We start from the raw sequence: 22,086 nt of genomic DNA, 5'->3' as shown, positions 1-22,086 counted from the left end.
ACAATTCCCCCTTTTTGTTTTTCGATGACTAAGGCATTCAGGTGAAACATATGATTGACCTGACATTGTATACACTGTAACACACAGGATAATTGTCAAAGCAATTAACACCATCAAAAATAACATTCCTCCTTTGACCAACAGTTCTCATACCCATCCTGTTATCCACCCATTTTTCGAGAATCCATCACGCAGGGACATCCTTTAACTACCACCCATAGGATTAAGAGCATCCATAATGTTAACGTCCTCCTCATTCTTGTCAACTGCTTTTGTGGTTGGGGCTTAACAGTTGTCACACAGCAACATGGGCTTGATCCACCTTGCAGGTGCCCAAACTGGTCCTTTATCTGTTAAAACACAAGCATAACCTCGTCCCCATGTTAGTAGCTTATACAGACCTGTCCATTGCCCATAATAACTGTTTTTCAATAGCATTTTCACATTGTCTTATACTTGCTCTAATTTTGATGACATGGTTTGTATATGCTTCACCTTCGGCACAATTTGATCATCTCTTGCTAATCGCAAAAAATTCATTACATATTGCACCTTCATCAATCTATTTTGCAGTGTCTCTCCTGATTCCCCCCCTTTTTTTTTTATTTGTTTGTTTGTTTGTTTGTTATGTTAACAATGTTTTTACTACTTGATGGGTATGTTCAATAATGACATGACTTGGTAAATGGATATCAATACTTCCTGGATAATCCGTTAGATCTACTTGTAAATTCAAAATATTTGCCATGCACCACTTAGCATACTCTTTTATCATTGGGATATAAATGATTGTCGGGTCTTGGTCTAATAATTGAACACTATTTTTTTTTTCCCTCGGTGATTATCATTGTAATCATTTCAAATTTAGTGACTATGTTTTTTGGGGTTAGCGTGGCAAAATATCCACTCAATAATTCGTAATGAATCTTTTGAATTTTCCTCTATCATTGCCTCAATTATCCCTAAAGGTTGTCTGCACTAGGACCCAGCAGTTGCTGATGAGTGACACTGGAATGCAGAGTGTTCTCACAAATTGGCATTCCCCTAGAGAGATAACACTGTTAACTCCTCTGGACTTCTGCAAAGCTGAAAGAAAAAAAAAAACTTAGAAAGGAAAGAGAAGGGCGGGAGGGTGAGGGGGGCACTCACACACATACAGCTGTATGTTTTGCTAGGTATTTTAAAACTTTTCCTTCTGAAGCCTTTCATTCCAAAGATCCCCAGGTAAATCTACCTGTTTGCCGGCTTAGCGGACATTTGAGATTGAAAGGTCCCAGAGATGTATTTCTAAGATTAATCTAAACCGATTTGTAAGTCTTACAAACGTTTGAAGTACTTCAAACACACACACGGCCACTCATTTCCCAGCTAGCTGAATACATTCATACAATGTTGGTTATCACTATTGGATCCACAATTTTTCCATGCTACGGATATTTAAACTACACACGGTACTGGGAACATACAACACTTAAAATATGTACATGCATTATCTAATAAGGCTTATATTGATTGTCTAACAAATATTTCACTTATGGTAGTTTTTTTTGGTTGGTTGGTTGGTTGGTGTTGGGTTTTTTTTTCAGTTTCTGTATTGATAGAATCGCGGACTGGTCAGTTGAAAAACAGCCTCTGTCTCCCCATATGCAATTTCCTTCATGGGGTACAATTGTTGAAAAACAAATCAGCTGAGTGGTTCTAGTGCCCTTTGATACAAAGTCAGGAGGCACAGGCATCCAAGCTATTACTTTCATCTCTCTCATAAAGACGGCATCAGTCAATTGTGGTAAAACAAACAATCTTTGTAACAGGTGATCATGCAATTAACAGTGCACTAAGTCCATTTTTGCATTCTTTAAGGCTAATTGTTTAAGCAACACTTATCTAGCGGCGATATTGTCTGCCTGCTTATTTAAGGCCTCTTGTAGTTTGTCTAGAAAAGTCATGTAAATAACGCCATTTTCCAGATTTCTTTTTTATCACAAATACAGGTGTGTTCCAAGGACTATTAAATGGGACTGTATGCCCGTGATCGATTTGCTCTTCCACTAAATTTTGCAATGTACCCAATTTTTCACTCGTTCATAGTTCCAATGCCTATTCCTAACCAAATTATTGATAATCATTCTAATTACAAGTTAGTAAAGCCACCCTCCAATGGTCCTTTTATGTTCCATGGTATTGTGTGAAGTGCAGACGATTGCAGCACTACTGCGATGGTGGTGATCACATCCATCTCGGTGCTGCCTCTGGTTCTTGCTCTGAGGTGAGAGCTGCTGCTTGCTGCGGAGGCGTCTGTGTTGGTACGTGCCTCTGAACCATGCTTTGCTCCTGGTTTTCTGACAATACTGTCCCATTCTTATCCCATTTTGATTTACACCAACTGGTAAAACGTTTGCCCTTTCCACACCAAGGGCAGATTTTAGGCCCTCTCTCCTGGCGTTGTGTGTGGCAGTCTCTTTTAAAATGTCTCTCTTTGCCGCGTCTCTGACAGAACGTATTTCTGTCCCAGATTAGAGTCAGGGCAGCAGCTACCAGCTGTGCTTGATAGGTAAATGATCCCAGCTGTTGTTGTAGGAGTTTTCAGACTGCACCATATCTTTCTACATTCATCATTAGGATTTTTTGTCACTGATTGCAAAATTAAGGCTTCTGTAACTGCTCAGTTGTCTACCTGCTTGTCGAGCGCATCCTTTGATCTATCTATAAACACCATATACGGGTCACGCCTGTTTCAACTTTCCAACATCCGGTATCTTTATAAGTGTTTATAACTGTCTTGATTCTTGAACTGCTACCAACGTTGTTTAATTGAGCCATTTCTTATTGTATCTGTTAACAGGCCCTTCTGTAACGCTGAAACTGTCTGGGTTTTGCGGTGGCGGCAGTGGTGGTGGCAAGCGGCCCTACCCTCAGCCCAGGGCAGTGGCCGCTCCACGGGAGCTGGAGGGGTGGGGGAGCGGCCCTCGGCCGGGCAGCTTGGTTCTCTTTTTACAGTTTTTGGAATCTCCTTTATCGCTCATCGCTAATTAGTTCCCAGCGCAGACTGCAGTGCCGCGCACAGATCAAAGCTTGCAATATTTCAACTTCTCCCTGCTGCTGTGCCTCCCCCCTGGCTTGCGCCCGTTGGTCTGAGGGACAGGGTGGGGTGGATCGGGCTCCTTGTCGGTGTCTATCGGACCCGGATCGAAGGGATTGTTGGCCCTCCCGTCGGGGGGTGCAGAGGCAAGCACAGCCAGTTTAGGGGGGTGGGGGGGTTAGTGCAGTTGTTGACGATCCTGCACTCGGCTCGGGATTATCGCTCTGCTGTTTAGAGCCAACATGCGCCTTTAACGCTTCAAAAACTTTCCACCAGGGACCAAGCAACTTAGTAGCTAATTTCAATAGTTCAATTAGACAAATCTTGTCATATTTAATCCCTCTCTTGGAGAGGATAGGTTGGAGGAGTTTCACCACTGCCTCTTTATTATCTTTAAAAAGTGTGGAACCCATTCCTCCCCGACCGCCGCTACTTGCCTGTAGCGGATCTTTGACTCCGGAGTCTTCTTTATTTGGACGCGCGTCTTACTCCAATCTTCAGCAGTGCTGGAAAGCCATCAGCAGTGCCGGAAAGTTTCAATCATCAGCAGTGCCGGAAAATCTTCAGCAGTGCCAGAAAAATCTTCAGCACCGGGTCAGCGCCAGAAAGTTTTCGGCCGGTCCTTCCACCCTTTACCGCATCTTCAGTCGTTTTGAGCAACTTCGGCAGGCAATCCGAGGGTCCCTGTTCGGGCGCCACTTGTTGACAGGAGCATGGAATCAAAACGCAGAGATCAATGTGATCAGCGAATGTTCACTTTATTGAGCTTAGCTGTTTCTTTATAAACCCTTTTTGGTTACATAACTGGGTGCCCACGAGGGTATCTACAGTGTATTATTGGTTAAAGGTAACTGTCCATAAAGCTATTACTAACATATTATTGGCTAAACTACTGCACATGCTAAGAAACCAAGTGACACTACAATTAACTATGTTGATAGTTCTCTCTAATTGTTTTTCTTTCAGCTGGTACTCGTTCCCACTGAACTAGCTGCTGCATTCCTCCCAGCTGGCCCCTGTTTATCTTTCTGCTCTCTGTTTCAAGGCCTTGTTAGAGTTGTTCAGTATTAAACAATCTCACAGCATCCAGGCCTTGCTCTCTGTAGAACGTTCCCACAAATGAAGCTAGCTCATTATCCTGAAAAAACACTTAACTAACACTGTTAGTAATGCAGTTTAAGGCTGAGCTTAGGACAGGCTGAGAGAGTTGGTCTTGCTTAGCCTAGAGAGGAGAAGGCACCTGGGAGATCTTACAGCAGCCTTCCAGTGCTTAATAGGGGCCTACAGGAAAGATGGGGAGGGGCTCTTTATCAGGGAGTGGAGTGATAGGACGAGGGGTAATGGTTTTAAAATGAAAGAGAGGAGATTCAGATTAGACATTAGGAAGAAGTTCTACATTGTGAGAATGGTGAGGCACTGGCACAGGTTACCCTGGAGGTGTTCAGGGTTGGATTGGATGGGGCTTTGAGCAACCTGGTCTGGTGGAAGGTGTCCCTGCCCATGGCAGGGGGGTTGGAAATGGATGATCTTTAAGGTCCCTTCCAACCCAAACCATTCTATGATTCTATGAACTTCTGTTTTTCCAGAGGCCATTTTGCCATTCACATTTCTGTGTTTGAACTTGATGCAAAGTAGGGAGCTGCCATCTTCTCCTGGTTTAGTGTGAATAAGAAATGTTAAGGAATAAATTGTTTTCAAATCACTAAAAAAATAATCTCTTTTGACCCTCCCCTAACATTTCTGCAACGTGTTCATAATGCCAAATCAAACACTTGAAATACTGTCCCTTTTCATGAGGCTATGCTTGTGTAGTCACATTAGTGCAGTATAAATCCAGCCTTCTCCTGAAAGCAGTGGTCCCAGCTGCTTGCACTTCTTGTGCAAGTATTAATGCTCACGTAGTCAGACAGAAAGCCAGATCGGGGAGTTGATCTAGAATAAAGTGAGATAAAGTCTAATTTTAAGTTGAAGCCATTTCCTGATTCAACTTGCTTGCGTTAGTGCTGGCAGCAGAAATGAGTAGGAGAGTACATCCATGGCCTTAGTGTGCTCTGCCATGAATCATTAGCATACTGAATATCAGAAAGATGTAACATTTGTATGTCCTTATGAGAATTACTTCATTTTTTAGAAAAAAAAATGAATTTAAATAATATCTTATTAAAAATCCAGTCTCCAACCTGGGATGCTGAGGAGCCAAAAGATTGTGTGGGTGGGATTTTTTTTTAACTTCCCAAAGGGACAAAAACCTCTCAGATGACACTCAGAAAGAGAGATCTCATTCTTGAACTTTTTAAACATTCAAGCTTTCTGGTTCTTTGACCTCAAAATGGCTTACAGGACCAAGATGATTTTCACTGTCAGGCACGTGCAGCTCTGGTCAGATGAAAAAGGTGCTTGAAAACTTCTCTCATAAGTTCTTTAAAATTAATTAAAATTTTTCTTTTGAAGTCTGAACCTGACCTTATTCATATAAAACTGGACTAATAGCATCCATCCCCACGTCAGTAGTATGAATTAGAACTAGTTTTGATACTTTTAGTACTAACAAGGGTACAAGCACGTGTAGTGGACAAAGATGTAGAAAGGGGGACATTTTCTTCAATCTTCTTTTTCTGTCCAACATACCTATAAGTGTGTGTATTAGTCAAGTTTGTCTCTGTATGTTCTTGTTTATGTCTCCTTTGACCAGATACCCTTAAAGGAGCAGATGCTCCTTCCACATACCCTTACAAAGACATGCAGTTAACTGCTCACGCCAACACAAGTGTTCAGTCAAGTCCTCTTGTCAACTACACTTGCTGTTTGCAGCCCGTTCTTGTGTTATAAGACAAGAGTTTTGGTTACAAGAGTTTTGAACTGTGAAAAGAATGGGCTGTAGAGGGGAAGTGTGGGCAGGTAGGAGAATTTGGCTGTGAATATTATATTGTGTTGACACGGGCAGTGTCTGCAGGTCCTTGCACAGTCAGGAGAACAGCATGTTGGTAAAAATGCGTTTTGGCTGGTGAGTGAGGAGAGTGCCCAGAGCGCCAACAAGAATTAGCTGCAGAAGGCAGTTGTAGGCAGGAAAGAGAAAATGGCTGTGAGCACTTGTGTTGGCGTGGGCAGTGGCTGTGTGTCCTTCTCAAGTGAGATGAGTGCTTAGTGGTAGACACAAGTTTCAGCTGTCAAATAAGGGGAAGCAAGGTGCTTGACTGCAGTTGAGAGTGCAACAGAATGGGCTGTAGAAAGCAAGACGTATGCAGGAAAAAGAATTTACCTCTGAGGACTTATGTTGGTGTGGGCAATGTCTGCATGCCCTTAAGAAGTGCACAGTTCAGATGAGAGCTTAGCGGTAGAAGTGAGTTTTGGCTGGTGGGGGGGGGGGGGGAAGCCCAGAGCTTGAGTCACAGTGTGACAAGAATTTACTGCAAAAGGTGTTGTAGGCACTCAAGAGAATTTGACTGCAAGATTGTGTTGGAGTGGGCAAGGACTGGCAAGGAGGATAAGGGTTGAACATAAGAGGGGTGGGCTGGTAGGGTAGAGTTTTGGCTTGGAGGAGTTGGTGTGCAGAGTGAGGGTTGGTCTTAGAGGAGTTGCTGGTAGATTATGAGTTGGGGTTGGTGAGCAGGGAAAGGATTGGGCTTGGAGGGATGGGTGGGCAGGAGAAGGGTTGGAGCTGGAGGGATTGGATAGAATGTGGATTGGACTTGAAGGGGCTGGTCTTGGAGAGGTTTGGCTTGCTTTGTGGGGTTGGATGTGGAATGGTTAATGGGCTTGGAGGGGTTGGTGGGAAGGGTAAGGGTTGGGCTATTTGGGTTTGGTCTTGGAGGGTTTGGTGGTCAGGATAAGGGCTGTACTTGGAAGGGGTAGGGTCAAAGGAGTTGGCGGGCATAGAAAAGGTTGGGCTTGGAGTGCTTGGGGTTAGGGAAAAGGTTGGGCTTTGACAGGTTGACAGGCAGGGTGAGGGGTTGGCGGACAGGGTAACGGTTAGACTTGGAAGGATTGGAAACAGAGCTTGGAACCATTTGTCTTGGAAGGTTTGGTGGTTAGGGGAAGGGTCAGGGTAAGAGGGGTTGACATTTGAGTTGGGTAAAGTGTTGGTGTTTAAGGAGTTGGGGGGATCAGGCTGAGAGTTGGTGGTTAAGGTAAGGGGTTTGATTAGAGGGGTGCACTTAGGTTAGACTGTTGGTGTTAAGTGAGTTCGGTGGTTAGACGAGGCCATGTGTTTAGAGGGGTTGGGGGTTAATCTGGGGGCTGGGTTTGAGCTGCTTTCAGTTGGTGTTAGAGTGGTTGGATTTTAGGCTAAGGGTATGGGTTGGGCTTGGAGGAGTTGGCAGGAAGGGTAAAAGCTGGGGTCGGTGGGTTGGCTAGGCCTTGGGCATACAAGGGTTGGTGGTTGGGGATGTTGGCTGTTAGAGGAGTTGGGGTTTAAGCTAGAGGTTGGGCTGAGAGGGGGTTGATGGCTAGGGTGAGGTTTGGGCTTAGCATGCTTGGTACTTAGGGTTAAGGGATGGGCCTGGAGGGGGTGGGCTTAGAGGAGTGAGCAGATAGGTTTAAGGGTAGATCTTTGAGGGCTTAACCGTCTGGATATGGATTGAGCTTGGAGGGCTTGGTGGATAGGGTAGGGGTTGAGACTGGAGGGATGGGGAGACGGGGTAAGAGTTGGGCTTTTGAGGGTTTGAGTTTGGAGGGGTTGGCAGGCAAAGTAAGGATTGGATTTGAAGGAGTTTACTGGCAAGGTAAGAGTTAGGCTTAGAGATGAGCTTTCATGGCTTGGGCCTTGATGTCCTTCACGGGTAGGGGGAGGATTAGAGCCAGAGGGGTTGGCAGTTAGGGGATGTGTCAGGGCTTGGAAGAGGTTGGTGGGTAGAGGAAGAGTTGGGGTTGGCCATTAGTGGAAGTTCTGGGCTTGGATGGCTTGATGGTTGGGGTATGTTTGGGGGTTAAAGGACTTGGAGGTTAGGCTAAGGGTTGGGCTTGGAGGGGCTGGTGGGTAGGGTAAGGGGGGCTTGGAGGATTTGGGGTTGGGGAGAGGGTTGGGATTGGAGGGGATAGCACATGGGGGAAAGGTTGGAGAGATGTATCAGACGTAACTGGCCAAGTTTTGGAAGCGGGGGCAGGCTGCAGGGATGACCTGTGTAGGAGGAGGTCATGGACTGCCCTGTGCAGGTCTTACCCAGTTCCAGATGGCTTAGCGACAGACAAAATGGACCAACTACGCACCAATACTGAACCGCTCAGATGACTTTGTAGTGCCTCTGCGAAAACATATTTAAGGATGGTAGATGCTGAGAAAACAATGCCAGAGCAGGATGACCGGCCCGTGGGGAACCCCTGATGGGGTAGTCTGTTCCTGTACCCTGAGGAAAGGATCCATGCTAGAGCAAGGGAAAAGCGTGAGGAAGATGTGGCAGAGATGAACTGTTATGAACTGACTGCAACTCCCCATTCCCCACCCTCTCCCTGTACTGCTCGTGGGGGCAGGAGGTAGAAGAGTCAGGAAAAAGAAGTGAAGATGAGTCTGGGAAGAAGAGGTGGGAGAAGGTGGTTTTAGTTTCGTCTTTGTTTCTCACCATCCTGCTCTATTTTTAATTGGCAGCAAATTGAATCAAATTTTTCCCCAAGTTGAGTCTGTTTTGCCCATCATGGTAATTGGTGAATGATCTTCCTGTCCTTATCTCGACCCACGAGCATTTCTATCTTATTTTCTCCCCCTGTCCTGCTAAGGAGAGGGAGTGAGAGAGTGGCTGGGTGGGGGTTTGGCAGCCAGCCCAGGTCAATCCACCACAGTGTGTATATTTATTTGTATTGTATACCTCTGTTTGTTCGTGTGCCTACTGGGAATACATGCTTAGCCTTGCTACTGGTTGGACCTGGGGACATGGAGCTTTGGCAGCCTCGCTTCTCTCAGGCTGTCGGATTCAGGAACCCCTAACATCAGGGACAGAGAGAGAGGGAAAGCAGAGAGAGGGGGAGAGAGAAGGCGAAGACAGAGACAGGGCAAAAGGAGGGGCAGAGAAAGAGAGGCAGTGTCATGGTTTAGGTCAGGACAGACTAAATGCACGCATTAATTACTATGCAATAATTGTATCTACGTGAAGGAGTTTGGCAATTTATTGCCTCTGTGAAAGAGTGATTATTAATGCATAGAACCCTATTTCAAATGTCTACAGGGACAATTTTGGTTTGTTCACTGTCTTTTCATAGCCATGGAGACATCAAGCTATGCATCCATAACTGACCAGCCATTATGACTGGTAATTCCACATCTCAGACGTATGTAGCCCACACAGATTGGGTTTTCCACCTAATTCTTAGAAGTGCCCTCACATCTTAGGTGTGCAGCTCACAGCTAAGTACTTCTCCTGCTGAAGTATTAGGAAGATGCAACATACAGGCTCCGCTATCCCAATGTTTTCCTTCACAGATTAACCATACTTGTACATTATTAGTAAAGTGGCCCATTGCAGATAGTGTCCAAAGAGTCATTCTGAATACCAGTAGGAATAGTCTTAGATACGTTTTTCATGACTTCCCGCGTCTGTCTTTCTATTCAGTGCAATTGCAGGCGAGCCATTTCTAATTGTATAGCAGCTTTAGCTAGCCCCTCAAGGCACTGAGAGGTTAGTTGTCCAACCTGTTGCAGCTGGACTTGGAGGGCTTGGATATGCATGGTGTTTAGGGCAACTTCTCGTGTACCTGATATGTTTCTCTTAGTTCTTCTGTAGATGCCTTGTTCGGGGAACATGGTATGTTGAATACTTATAATAAAAGGCGCACAGGGGTATTGTATCAATTTACATTCCAGTCCCACTTGATGTGGTACTCCTTCTCTTATTGGATTGTTCCAAGTCAAGTTTGCCACTTGCCTATGGTAAACATATCAAAGGGTGGTGTTACAAATTGTGGGGTTCACCATGTTCTTTGGCAAGATAGTACTGAGGTTAATTCACTAGTGTTGGTTTCTGTTTCTTCCATTAGATAGGGTCTCATATTTAAATTTTAATCTTAGATTGTTTTGGGTACATTTATAAATGCTTGTGAAGTTGGTGGTCCAATAAAGTCTTGTCATCATACTGGTGAGAAGTCCTTTGTGTTCACTGATAAAGCCTACATACTAGGCTTCATTTTTACCTGCTCCCCTCTGGCTTCTATTCATAGAATCAAAAAATCATAGAATAGTTAGGGTTGGAAGGGACCTTAAATATCATCCAGTTCCAACCCCCCCTACAATGGGCAGGGGCACGTCCCACCACATCAGGCTGCCCAAGGCCCCATCCAATCTGGCCTTGAACACCTCCAGGGATGGGGTAGCCACAACTTCCCTGGGCAACCTGTGCCAGTGCCTCACCACTCCCATGGTGAAGAAATTCTTCCTAATGTCTAGTCTAAATCTGTCCCTCTCCAGTTTATACCCATTCCCCCTCCCCTATCACTACAAGCCTTTATGAATAGTCCCTCCCCAGCTTTCTTGTCGGCCCCCTTCAGGCACTGGAAGGTCACTATAAGATCTCCTCGGAGCCTTCTCTTCTCCAGGCTGAACAAGCCCAACTCTCTCAGCCTGTCCTCATATGGGAGGTGCTCCAGCCCTCGGATCATCTTTGTAGCCCTCCTCTGGACCCCTTCCAACAGTTCCATACTGTTCTGACAGGCTGTGAGCAAGAGTTCCCGCTGGAATATTAGGCTTCAAAACTAGCTAAGGCCTCTGATGGGAACCAGAGGTGTGATGAAAGCTCTTCAAGGGCAGAAGTATGGTGTGAGCACTAGCTGGGTTATGTCATTGCTCTGGTATGTAAACTGCTTGTGCTTAATTAGGAGTAGGTAGGGGTATCAAGGCTAAAGTAAGATAATTCTGTCCGAAAAGCATACAATGAAAATGAAATATAACCATCATGGACCAGAGTCAGAAGGGAGTTGTTGTGGGTTAACCCCGGTAGGCAGCTAAGCACCACACAACCAACCGCTGGCTCGCTCCTCACCCTCTACCCCCAGTGGGATGGGGGAAGAGGAAAAGAAGAGTGAAAGCAAGAAAACTCATGGGTCGAGATAAAAATTTATAAGCAAAGGAGCAGCGGAAGAAGTGAGGAAGAAAACAAAACAAAGCAAGTGCCCAGGAGAGCAGGCAGAGTAAGAAACAGAGAAGGCCTTGACTTTGTGCAACCACTGTTCAGCAATAGCTAAAACATGTGTGTGTTATCAGCACTGCTTTGGTCACAAATCTAAAACACAGCACCATACAAGCTGTTATGAAGATAATTAACTCCGTCCCAGCCAGACTCAGCACAGGAGTCTTGGGATGCAAGGCCACCTTAATCTAGGTAACTGTATTGGTAATGTCATAATACCATATTAGGCCAAAATTGCCTAGGTGACAGCGTTGGAAGCACCAAATTTGGGTACAGATGTAACAGATTTGGGACCAATGAGGAAAAGATAATTAGGAATGGGTTGTTTGTTTGGAACATGTTTGGGTGGAGAAAAGGAGATTGCAGGGGTGGTTAAAAGGTGTGTTTGGGAAAAGAGAAAATGGGTAATACGGGATAAAACCAGGTGGAGGACAAAGAACTGGAGGATTTTGCAGTGGTAGAAGTGCAGAGGCCTGCAAATGGTGGTGAAGCTGACCTGCAGACCCAAGCTCCCCAGGACACTAGAGGGAACCCCCTTGGACAACCTGCTGGACTCTCCATCAGGCCTTATGTCCAGAAGACTTGGTGTGGGAGGATGAATAAGAAGGAATAAGCTTGTATGGAGGGATAGACTTGTGCCTTACTACTAAGTGAAGGAGAAAAGGCAATAAAATTGCAACTTAATATCACTTATGTGTGTGTTTTATAAGTTTTCTTTATACTAATGCAACTGTGTATCAATAATGATACTACTAATAAGCAATAGAATCGTAACCCAATATTACTTGCAGTGATCTAATTGTGTACTAATATTGCTAATAATAGTGGTGAGTTTGTTAGCCAACTAAGGTATTACTAGTTTTTAAAGTTGTGTCTCTTAATCAGTAAATATAACCATCTCAATCAGCTATTTCTCAAGCCTTCAGTCTAAAAGGGGAGAGTCAGAGAGGTAAAACATGTCTAGCCTGGCCCGGGCCTGGTTGGGATGATGCCTCTCCAGTATTTACAAGCCAAGTGGCTTCTGGCAAATGAACATCCCAGTTTCTCATATCCCCTTTTCTCTGGGCTTGTAGCATTTTTTTCAGGAGTCCATTAAGCCATTCTACATTTCCCGAGGCCTGGGGTTAATAGGGAATACGGTATATCCAGTCAATTCCATGTTCCCAACTTTATAATTTCATTTTTTAAATGACAGCCATTGTCAGACTCAGTTCTTTCAGGTGTACCATGCCTCCACAAAAATTTGTTTTTCAACACTACCGTGCTTTTAGCAGTGACACGTGTCACTGGGTAAGTCGCAAGCCAGCCTGTAGTCATTTCTACCATGGCTAGGACCTATCAATGCCCCTTAGTAGTCCTGCACAAAGGTCTGGTGTAGTCTACTTGCCACGCATCTCCAAATTGGTGGTTTAAATGTCATCTTCCATGCCTCAATGTTTTTTTGCTGTTTAGCTTTTTCACTAATGCACAAATTTCAGCCCTTTGTTATTTGTATAATAGAATTTGTAGACAAGTCCACCCCTCATCTCTTGGCCAGCTATAGGTGACATCTCATCGCATATGTCCTGATGTTTCATGAGCCCATCGAGCTACAAATAGTTCCCCTTTATGTTCCCAGTCCAGGTCTTTGTCGATTGTGGTGATCTGAGCATCTTGGTCCACTTGATGGTTGCTGACTTGTTCTTCAGGGGCACTTCCCTTTGGTACATGGGTACTGTGAAACATGGACTCGAACTCCCTTCATATGCTGCTAGTATCTCTGTTTTGGGCAGGGTGTAGCAGGTTGTTCTTTCAGGCCACTCAATAGAGAGAGATCACAATCTAACTGTAACCTGGCATGTGCATTCCCCAGAAGCCCACAATGCCTGGGAAAGCTTGAGGGCTTTTTTTTTATTATTATTTGGTGGGGGCATAGCTGTTATTTTATTGATCACATCCATTGGGATATGATGATGCCCATCTTGCCATTTTATTCCTAAAAACTGAATCTCCTGTGCAGGTCCTTTGACCTTGCGTTCTTTTATGGCAAAGCCATCTTTCAGAAGGAAACACAAACATTTCCACTGCTGTGTTGCGCCACACGATGATGTCATCGATGTATTGCAGGTGTTGAGGGGCTGCGCCCTGTTCCAGCGCAGTCTGGATCAGTCCATGGCAAATGGTGGGGCTGTGCTTCCACCCCTGGGGCAGTCATTTCCAGGTGTACTGGACACTCCTCCGCCACATAAAAGCAAACTGTGGCCTGCACTCTGCTGCCAAAGGGATCAAGAAAAACACATTGGCAATATCAGTTGAGGCATACCACTTGGCTGCTTTTGACTCCAGTTCATATTGGAGTTCTAGCGTGTTCGATACGGCAGCACTCAACGGCAGCATGACTTTGTTCAGACTGCTGTAGTCCACTGTTGGCCTCCACCCTCCAACAGACGTTTGCACTGGCCATATGGGACTACTAAAGGGTGAGTGAGTCTTGCTGATCACTCCTTGGTTCTCCAGTCAATGGCAAAAAGCCCTCATGGATGGGAACCAGGGAGCCTCGGTTGGTGCGATATTGCTGCCGGTGCGCCATCATGGTAACAGTCGACACCTGCTGTTCCTCGATCCACAGCAAGCCCACGATGGAGGGATCCTCCAAGAGGCTGGGCAAAGTAGACACCGGTTTAATCTTCTCTGTACCCATGGCAGCTACACCAAAGGCCCACTGGTACCATTTTGGGTCTCTGAAGTACCCACTCCTGAGGTAGTCTATGCCAAGGATGCACGGAGACTCCAGACCCATCACAATAGGATACTTCTTATCACAGCCCACTTGAAAAGAGAGTGAGTTCTTTTTTCCCAGCACAGCGCCCGGGTAATTTAAAATCACTCAGAGGTAGAGGTGTACACTATATCTTTTACTAAATAAGATGCATGCCCTTAAAACACTGGATTCAAACGATTACACTGGATTCAAACGATCAAACAACCTGCACGGAACAGAGCACAGACAGGAAAAGCCGCACCCGCAAAAGTGACCGAAACAGCCCATCAGTGGCAACGTTTCACAACACCGTAACAATCTGCTTAACTGAGCCCCAAACAGCACTGAGAGCCCTAATGTTTCCTGGAGTCAAACCTGAAATCAAATCAAAACTGCCCACTACTGCCCACTGCAGCCGCACGCATTGCAAAGAGAAAAGGAGAAAGGCAGAAAAGGAGAAAAGCTAGGAAAGGATAAAAGAGTTACAAGAAGCAAATAGTTGCAAGAGATGAGAGGTAGTCACCACCTTAGGAGCTCCACATGTAGCAGCATGTGTTTCTTTGTCCAGTGGGTCCAGAAGATGGTGGGCGTCCACACACAACACACAAACACGAGACAAGACAAGCAGAGAGGGACAAGCAGACAGAGAGAGAGAGTTGCAGAGAGAGTTGCAGAGAGAGAGAGAGAACAGACAAACAGAGACAACAGACAAACAGAGAGAGACAAGACAAACAGACAAACAGAGATGAAATTACAGAGCGTTGCATAGAGAGTTGCAGGCTTTCGAGGGGTTTTTTGAACTCTCTGTCCCCATCCCTTACCTCGTCAGGTGGGGAGGACAGGTAACAGGCTCAGGCATGTCCCTCCTCCCTAGACAAGTTCAGACATGCTCTCCAGCACTTCCGGCCTTGCCACTGAGGCTGGGGGCATACACCTGCTTAGAGCCATTCAACCCATGCCAGGCCAGGTCCACACGCTTCTGCCACTTGTCCCCTGTTAGGCTCACCCCAGCCTCCAATACAGACAACTGTTGGGATGTCTCCGTCACTCCTGAAATCCAGATGGGTTCTGCTCCCTTGTACCCTGATGGCATTAGGGTATGCTGTGCACAGGTGTCCACCAGAGCCTTATACTCCTGTGGTTCCAATGTGCCACGCCATTGAATCTTGAATCCATATAGGCCAATAAACACAATTGTCCCTTTCTTCCACCTGGCCAGAGGCAGGGCCCTTCTGTTCCTGGTCAGAGTATCCATTATCTTACTCCTGTAACTGCAAACCAGAAGTCCCTTCATTAGGATCAGAAAAAGGATCATCCCTTCTGCTCTGCCTGGGGAATTGCTCAACAGTAACCAGAGCAGTAATCTTCCTGGATGGACCCTTTTTTGGCCACTGTTTTTCCTCGCAAGTCACTTACCTGATCTTCTAGGTTCGTCCCACTTCCTCATGTCCTCCCTGGGGTCACGCAGATAGAACCACAGGGTGGCATGAGGTGTGTGCCCACAGTACCCTTTCCTCTGAGAAGAGAAAGGCAGGCCAGTCTAGCCACAGTTGGTGCCTCGATGTCTGTCCATTCCATTAACACCAGGGTATTGGCATATGACATTGGTGCACTCTGTTCAAACTTCTGCCACGTGGATCACATGCGCTGGACTTCATCTGGGTCTTTGGATCCCTGGTCATTGTCTAGGTTGCTGTAGATCACCTCCACCGCTGCTTATTCCCTCAGATATTGCATACTTCCCTTGGTGGTGGCCCACTTGCCTCAGTAGTTTACAAGGTCTTCCTTGAGAGGCTACCTTGCCTTCACGCTCGTCAGGAGCTGCCTCCAGAGGCTGTGGATTGTTGCCCCTCTTCTGATCCCTTTGTCGATATCCCAGTCCCTAGTGAAGGATCCCAGCTGCTGGGCTTCCTTGCCCTCTAATTCCTGACTGTTGGCTCCAATATCCCAGCATTGGAGCAAACAGGAGATAATTTGCTTGCCTGGATGACAGCCAAAATCTTTCTGCATATCTCGCAGCTCACTCAGGGATAGGTACGGGGTGGTTTCTGTCTCGTTTATGATTTCAGTCTCTTTCCCCTCCTGTTCTTGCAACTGCTCTGCTGCAGAACACACTGTCTTTCTGATTCTCCCTCTCCTGCTCCCTCTTAGGAGAAGCTTCTTCCTCCCTTACTAACTGAGGTGACTTCCATTTCCATTGTTTATTCTCGACTACCAGGTGACTGATATATTTGAGGGTTGAGTCTCTGGTTTAGCCACAATGTCCATTTGTATGTCTTCAGATCCAGAGACCCTCAGAGACCCTCTCGCCCCCTTGAGGGTGCTGAACAGCGGCTCGGTTAGGCATAGGCCAGGCCCCAGCATAGTGTGAGAAGTTGTGTCTCTCTGGAATAGCCAGGGCATCCTTTTTTCAAGTGTTCTGTTGCTTCATCAGGATTCCACACTTGTTTAGAAGTGAAGTCCCAGACCATCGGAGCTGAAAACCGCTCTAGCTACCTGCCCATATTCTCCCATGCACCTTGCCACCCATGATCAGACTGCGTTAGGGCACATCCCTGTGTGATATTCCAAAATAGTCAGTTAACATTGCTTTTTCCAGAAAAGCCAGAAACAGATTCTTAACTGTACTGAATTTAGCTGGGACATTTCTTCATAGTAGCTTGTACGGGGCTACGTTTTGGATTTGTGCTGAAAACAGTCTCGATAATACAGGGATGTTTTAGTTACTGCTGAGCAGCACTTACACAGCATCAAGGCCTTTTCTACTTCCTACTGTATTGGGGTTGCGTGGTAGGGGGGCTACAGGGGTGGCTTCTGTGAGAAGCTGCTAGAAGATTCCCAATAGATTGTCTGATAGAGCTGATGCCAGCCAACTCCAAGATGGACCCGCCACTGGCCAAGGCCATGCCAATTACTGATGGTGGTAGCGCCTCAGTGACAGCATATTTAAGAAGGGAAAAAGAGAATCCAAAACCCACCAGCACAACATCAGCAGCAGACGATTGAGGACCCTGCAGACACCAAGGTCAGTGAAGAAGGAAGGGGAAGAGGTGCTCCAGGCACCTGAGCAGAGATTGCCCTGCAGCCCGTGGTAAAAACCATGGTGAGGCCGGTTGTCCCCCTGCAGGTCATGGAGGTTAACGGTGGAGCAGCTATCCACCTGCAGCCCGTGGAGGACCCTACGCCAGAGCAGGTGGGCATGCCCGAAGGAGGCTATGATCCCATGGAGAGTCCGCGCTGGAGCAGGCTCCAGGCAGGTCCTATGAAACCATGGAGAGAGAGGAGCCCACACTGGAGCAGGTTTGCTGGCAGGACTTGTAACCTTGTGGGCGATCCACAAGGGTCCCCCAGTTTGTGAAGAAATCACAGAATCATAGAATAGTTTGAGTTGGAAGGGACTTTAAAGATCATCCAGTTCCAACTCCCCTGCCATGGGCAGACATCTCCCACCAGATCAGGCTGTCCAAGGCCTCATCCAACCTGGCCTTGAACACTTACTGCTTGCGGTAAGGAGGTAGCAAAAACTGGGAGTGAAGTTGAGCCCGGGAAGATGAGAAGGGTGTGGGGAAGGCATTTTAAAAGTTAGGTTTTATTCCTCATTATCCTACTCTGATTTGACAGGCAATAAATTAAATTAATATCCCCAAGTTGAGCCTGTTTTGCCTGTGATGATAATGGCTGAGTGATCTCTCCCTGTCCTTATCTCGACCCCCAAGCATTTTGTCATCTTTTCTCTCCCATTTCCAGCTGAGGAGGGGAGTGATAGAGTGGCTTTGGTGGATACCTGACGTCCACACTTACACCGCCCCACGAGTGAGTAGGCTGGGGGTATACAAGAAGCTGGGAGGAGACACATCTGGGACAATGGGTTCAAGTAACCACCCCTTGACTTTCAAGCTCTTTGACAAGACTGTATTATGGGACTGAGAAAAATTCCTTTTGGTTCGATATTACTGTCAGTGTACCGTTTGGGTTGCCACTAGCACTGATTGAGGCGATGCCAATAGCAGTCCTACTACTGACTCTCCCCCTGAGAGACCAGTTAGTTGAGGTACCAAAGGTGTGTCTATAGGGATATGTGGAAGGAGCGTGTCTGTTCCTTTAAGGGTATCTGGTCAAAGGAGCCGCAAAGAAGAATATACAGAGACAAACAGTACAGTACTTAAGGGCAAGGGAGCCCATGAGGACAGTACTTAAGGGCAAGGGAGCCCACGAGGGCTGGGAGCTCTACAAAAAGGAAATCCTAGCAGCTCAGGAGAAAGCCATCCCCATGTTCCAGAAAAAGAGCCGGCAGGGGAGAAAAACAGCTTTGTTGAACAGAGAGATCTTGAGTGATATCAAGAAGAAGAGAAATGTTTATGGGCTCTGGAAGAGGGGACAGGCATCTTGGGTGGACTGCAGGGAGGAAGTGAGATCGTACAGAGAAAAAATCAGGAGGGCTAAGGCTCAACTAGAAATCAGATTGGCCAAGTCTGTGAAAGATAACAAAAAATCCTTCTATAAATATATAAATAATAAAAGGAGGACTAGGGAGACCATACAGTCCCTATTGGACGCAGAAGGAACAACAGTGAGAGGGGATGAGAACAAGGCTGAGGTACTTAATGCCTTCTTTGCCTCAGTCTTTAACAGTAAGGAAAGTTGTTCCATCTGTGTACAAACCCAGGAGCTAGAGGAGCAAAATGAGGCTCCCATGATCCAAGAGGAGGTGGTCAGAGCCTTGCTAGCCCGACTAGACATCCACAAGTCTATGGGGCCGGATGGGATTCATCCAAGGGTATTGAAGGAGCTGTCGGATGTGCTGGCCAAACCCCTTTCCATCATCTTCCAGGGGTCCTGGCTGACTGGGGAAGTCCCACTGGACTGGAGGCTGGCTGATGTTGTGCCCATCTACAAGAAGGGTCGCAGGGAGGACCCAGGAAACTACAGGCCTGTCAGTCTGACCTCAGTGCCAGGGAAAATCATGGAGCAGGTGATCTTGAGTGCTATCATGAAGCACATGCAAGAGAACCGGGTGATCAGGTCCAGTCAACATGGGTTCACAAAAGGCAGGTCTTGCCAAACTAACCTGATCACCTTCCATGACAAAGTGACTCCCCTACTGGATGAGGGAAAGGCTGTGGATGTGGTCTTCTTGGACTTCAGTAAAGCCTTTGACACAGTTTCTCACAGCATTCTGCTTAGGAAACTGTCAGCCTCTGGCCTGGACAGGCGCACACTCTCCTGGGTGGAAAACTGGTTGGATGGTCGGGCCCAGAGAGGGGTGGTAAATGGAGTTAACTCCAGCTGGAGGCCAGTGACAAGTGGGGTTCCCCAGGGCTCAGTGCTGGGTCCAGCCCTGTTCAATGTCTTTATCAATGACCTGGATGAAGACATTGAGTGCACCCTTAGCGAGTTTGCGGATGACGCTAAACTGGGTGGAAGTGTCAATCTGCTGGAGGGTAGGGAGGCTCTGCAAAGGGATCTGAAAAGGCTGGACCGCTGGGCTGAGTCCAATGGGATGAGGTTTAACAAGGCCAAATGCCGGGTCCTGCACTTGGGGCACAACAACCCTATGCAGTGCTACAGACTAGGAGAAGTCTGGCTAGAAAGCTGCCTGGAGGAGAGGGACCTGGGGGTGTTGGTTGACAGCCGACTGAACATGAGCCAGCAGTGTGCCCAGGTGGCCAAGAAGGCCAATGGCATCTTGGCTTGTATCAGAAACGGCGTGACCAGAAGGTCCAGGGAGGTTATCCTCCCTCTGTACTCGGCACTGGTGAGACAGCTCCTTGACTACTGTGTTCACTTCTGGGCCCCACACCACAAGAAGGATGTTGAGGCTCTGGAACGAGTCCAGAGAAGAGCAACAAAGCTGGTGAAGGGACTGGAGAACAGGCCTTATGAGGAGCGGCTGAGAGAGCTGGGGTTGTTTAGCCTGGAGAAGAGGAGGCTGAGGGGAGACCTCATTGCTCTCTACAACTACCTGAAAGGAGGTTGTGGAGAGGAGGGTGCTGGCCTCTTCTCCCAAGTGACAGGGGACAGGACGAGAGGGAATGGCCTCAAGCTCCGCCAGGGGAGGTTTAGGCTGGACATTAGGAAAAAATTCTTCACAGAAAGGGTGATTGGGCACTGGAACAGGCTGCCCAGGGAGGTGGTTGGGTCCCCTTCCCTGGAGGTGTTTAAGGCATGGGTGGACGAGGTGCTAAGGGGCATGGTTTAGTGTTTGATAGGAATGGTTCGACTCGATGATCCAGTGGGTCTCTTCCAACCTGGTTATTCTGTGATTCTGTGATTCTGTAAAAGAGGCCAGCATGCAAAGGCACACCCCCACATCATTGTGGTACATTTTTCATCCATTCCTTGTAGTTATGTGGTGGGTTGACCCCAGCCAGCAGCAAGGCACCCACCAGCTGCTTGGGTTTCAGTTCCCAAGCCACTAGAGGATTCATCCAAGCCGGGCATTGAGCCAAAGGCACCCATTCCTCATCCCACCCAGGCAATGGAGGTTCAGGAGCCACTTTTTAGGTCCCCTTGCTCTTACGTCAGAACATATTTGAAAATGTCCTACCTACCTCAAGTAGGAGTACTAAACATGCTTCCTGCCAGACTCTTACCCCCACGTGTCCACCTTCACGATCTGCAAGATTACACTCGGGCAAACACATTTGGCAGCTGTAGGTGGTCTCCGTGTTGTGGACATTTGTTGGATGGATGCACTACAGCCCCACAGTCCTCTTTTCACAGCCCAAAGCTTCCTTCAGATCCCACTTCTGACAGCGGTTTTAGTAATGTCATTGTTCAGGTCTGGACAGACTAAACACATGCATTGATTACTGTGCAATAATTGGTTGCACGTGAAGGAGTTTGGATATTTATTGTCCCTATGAAAGAGTGATTATTAATGCAAAGAACACTACAGAGTTACAGGAAAAGTGACTATCTCTAGTTCCCCTTTCCTTGCTGACAGGAGCAGCAGTTGTCAGAAGCGGGGAGGAGTAGGGTGCTGAGTGTGTCTGTTCTGGCCATGCATGAGCATGGTCCCAGGCATCCCCAAAGGCAGAGTCATGCTGCCCCCACTTCGAGTTGAGGTGGATGTGTTTTATAAGGGTAGAGAGCACCTTCCAGATTGCTTCATCTTTAGTTATTGTTGGACTTCTCTGAACTGTTGCGCATTGATTGGTGTAGAGAGTCGCCAGGCAAATAGAATCATAGAATCATAGAATAGTTAGGGTTGGAAGGGACGTTAAAGATCATCTAGTTCCAAGCCCCCTGCCATGGGCAGGGACATCCCACTAGATCAGGTTACCCAAGGCTCCATCCAACCTGGCCTTGAACAACTCCAGGGATGGGGCATCCACAACTTCCCTGGGCAAACTCTGCCAGTGCCTCACCACTCTCATGGTGAAGAAATTCTTCCTAATGTCTAGTCTAAATCTGTCCCTCTCCAGTTTATACCCATTCCCTCTCATCCTATCACCACAAGCCTTTATGAATAGCCCCTCCCCAGCTTTCTCGTTGGCCCCCTTCAGGTACTGGAAGGCATCTATAAGATCTCCTCGGAGCCTTCTCTTCTCCAGGCTGAACAAGCCCAACTCTCTCAGCCTGTCCTCATAGGGAAGGTGCTCCAGCCCTCGGATCATCTTTGTAGCCCTCCTCTGGATCCCTTCCAACAGTTCTGTATCCTTCTTAAGTTGAGGATTCCAGAACTGGACACAGTACTCCAAATGAGGTCTCACAAGAGAGGGATAGAGGGGCAGAATCCCCTCCCTCGACCTGCTGGCCACACTTCTTTTGTATGCGGCCCAGGATACGGTTGGCCTTCTGGGCTGCGAGCGCACATTGCCAGCTCATGTCAAGCTTCTCATCAACCAGCACCCCCAAGTCCTTCTCTGCAGGGCAGCTCTCAACCACGTCATCCTCTATCCTGTACTGAAATTGGGGATTGCCCCGACCCGGGTATAGGACCTACACTTGGCCTTGTTGAACCTCATGAGGTTCTCACAGGCCCACTTCTCACGCCTGGCCAGGACCCTCTGGATGACATCCCATCCTTCCGATGTGGCAACTACACCACGCAGCTTGGTGTCATCTGCAAACTCGCTGAGGGTACACTCGATCTTGCTGTCAATATCATTGATGAAGATATTAAACAGCACTAGCCCCAGTATGGACCCCGAGGG

The 22,086-nt window shown here is 47.1% G+C and overlaps 1 protein-coding gene across 1 annotated transcript in view; it reads left to right on the top strand.

The window, feature by feature from the left end:
• The window catches only part of LOC138733856 (lens epithelium-derived growth factor-like), a 115,354-nt gene that overhangs the window by 80,429 nt on the left and 12,839 nt on the right, over positions 1–22,086 (top strand). The window lies entirely within an intron of this gene.

The sequence above is a fragment of the Phaenicophaeus curvirostris genome (genome assembly GCF_032191515.1).
Source record: "Phaenicophaeus curvirostris isolate KB17595 chromosome Z unlocalized genomic scaffold, BPBGC_Pcur_1.0 scaffold_52, whole genome shotgun sequence".
Classification (NCBI taxonomy): Eukaryota; Metazoa; Chordata; class Aves; order Cuculiformes; family Cuculidae; genus Phaenicophaeus; species Phaenicophaeus curvirostris.
The sequence above is the reverse complement of the archived record's forward strand: the minus strand, read 5'-3'. Positions and strand labels throughout refer to the sequence as shown.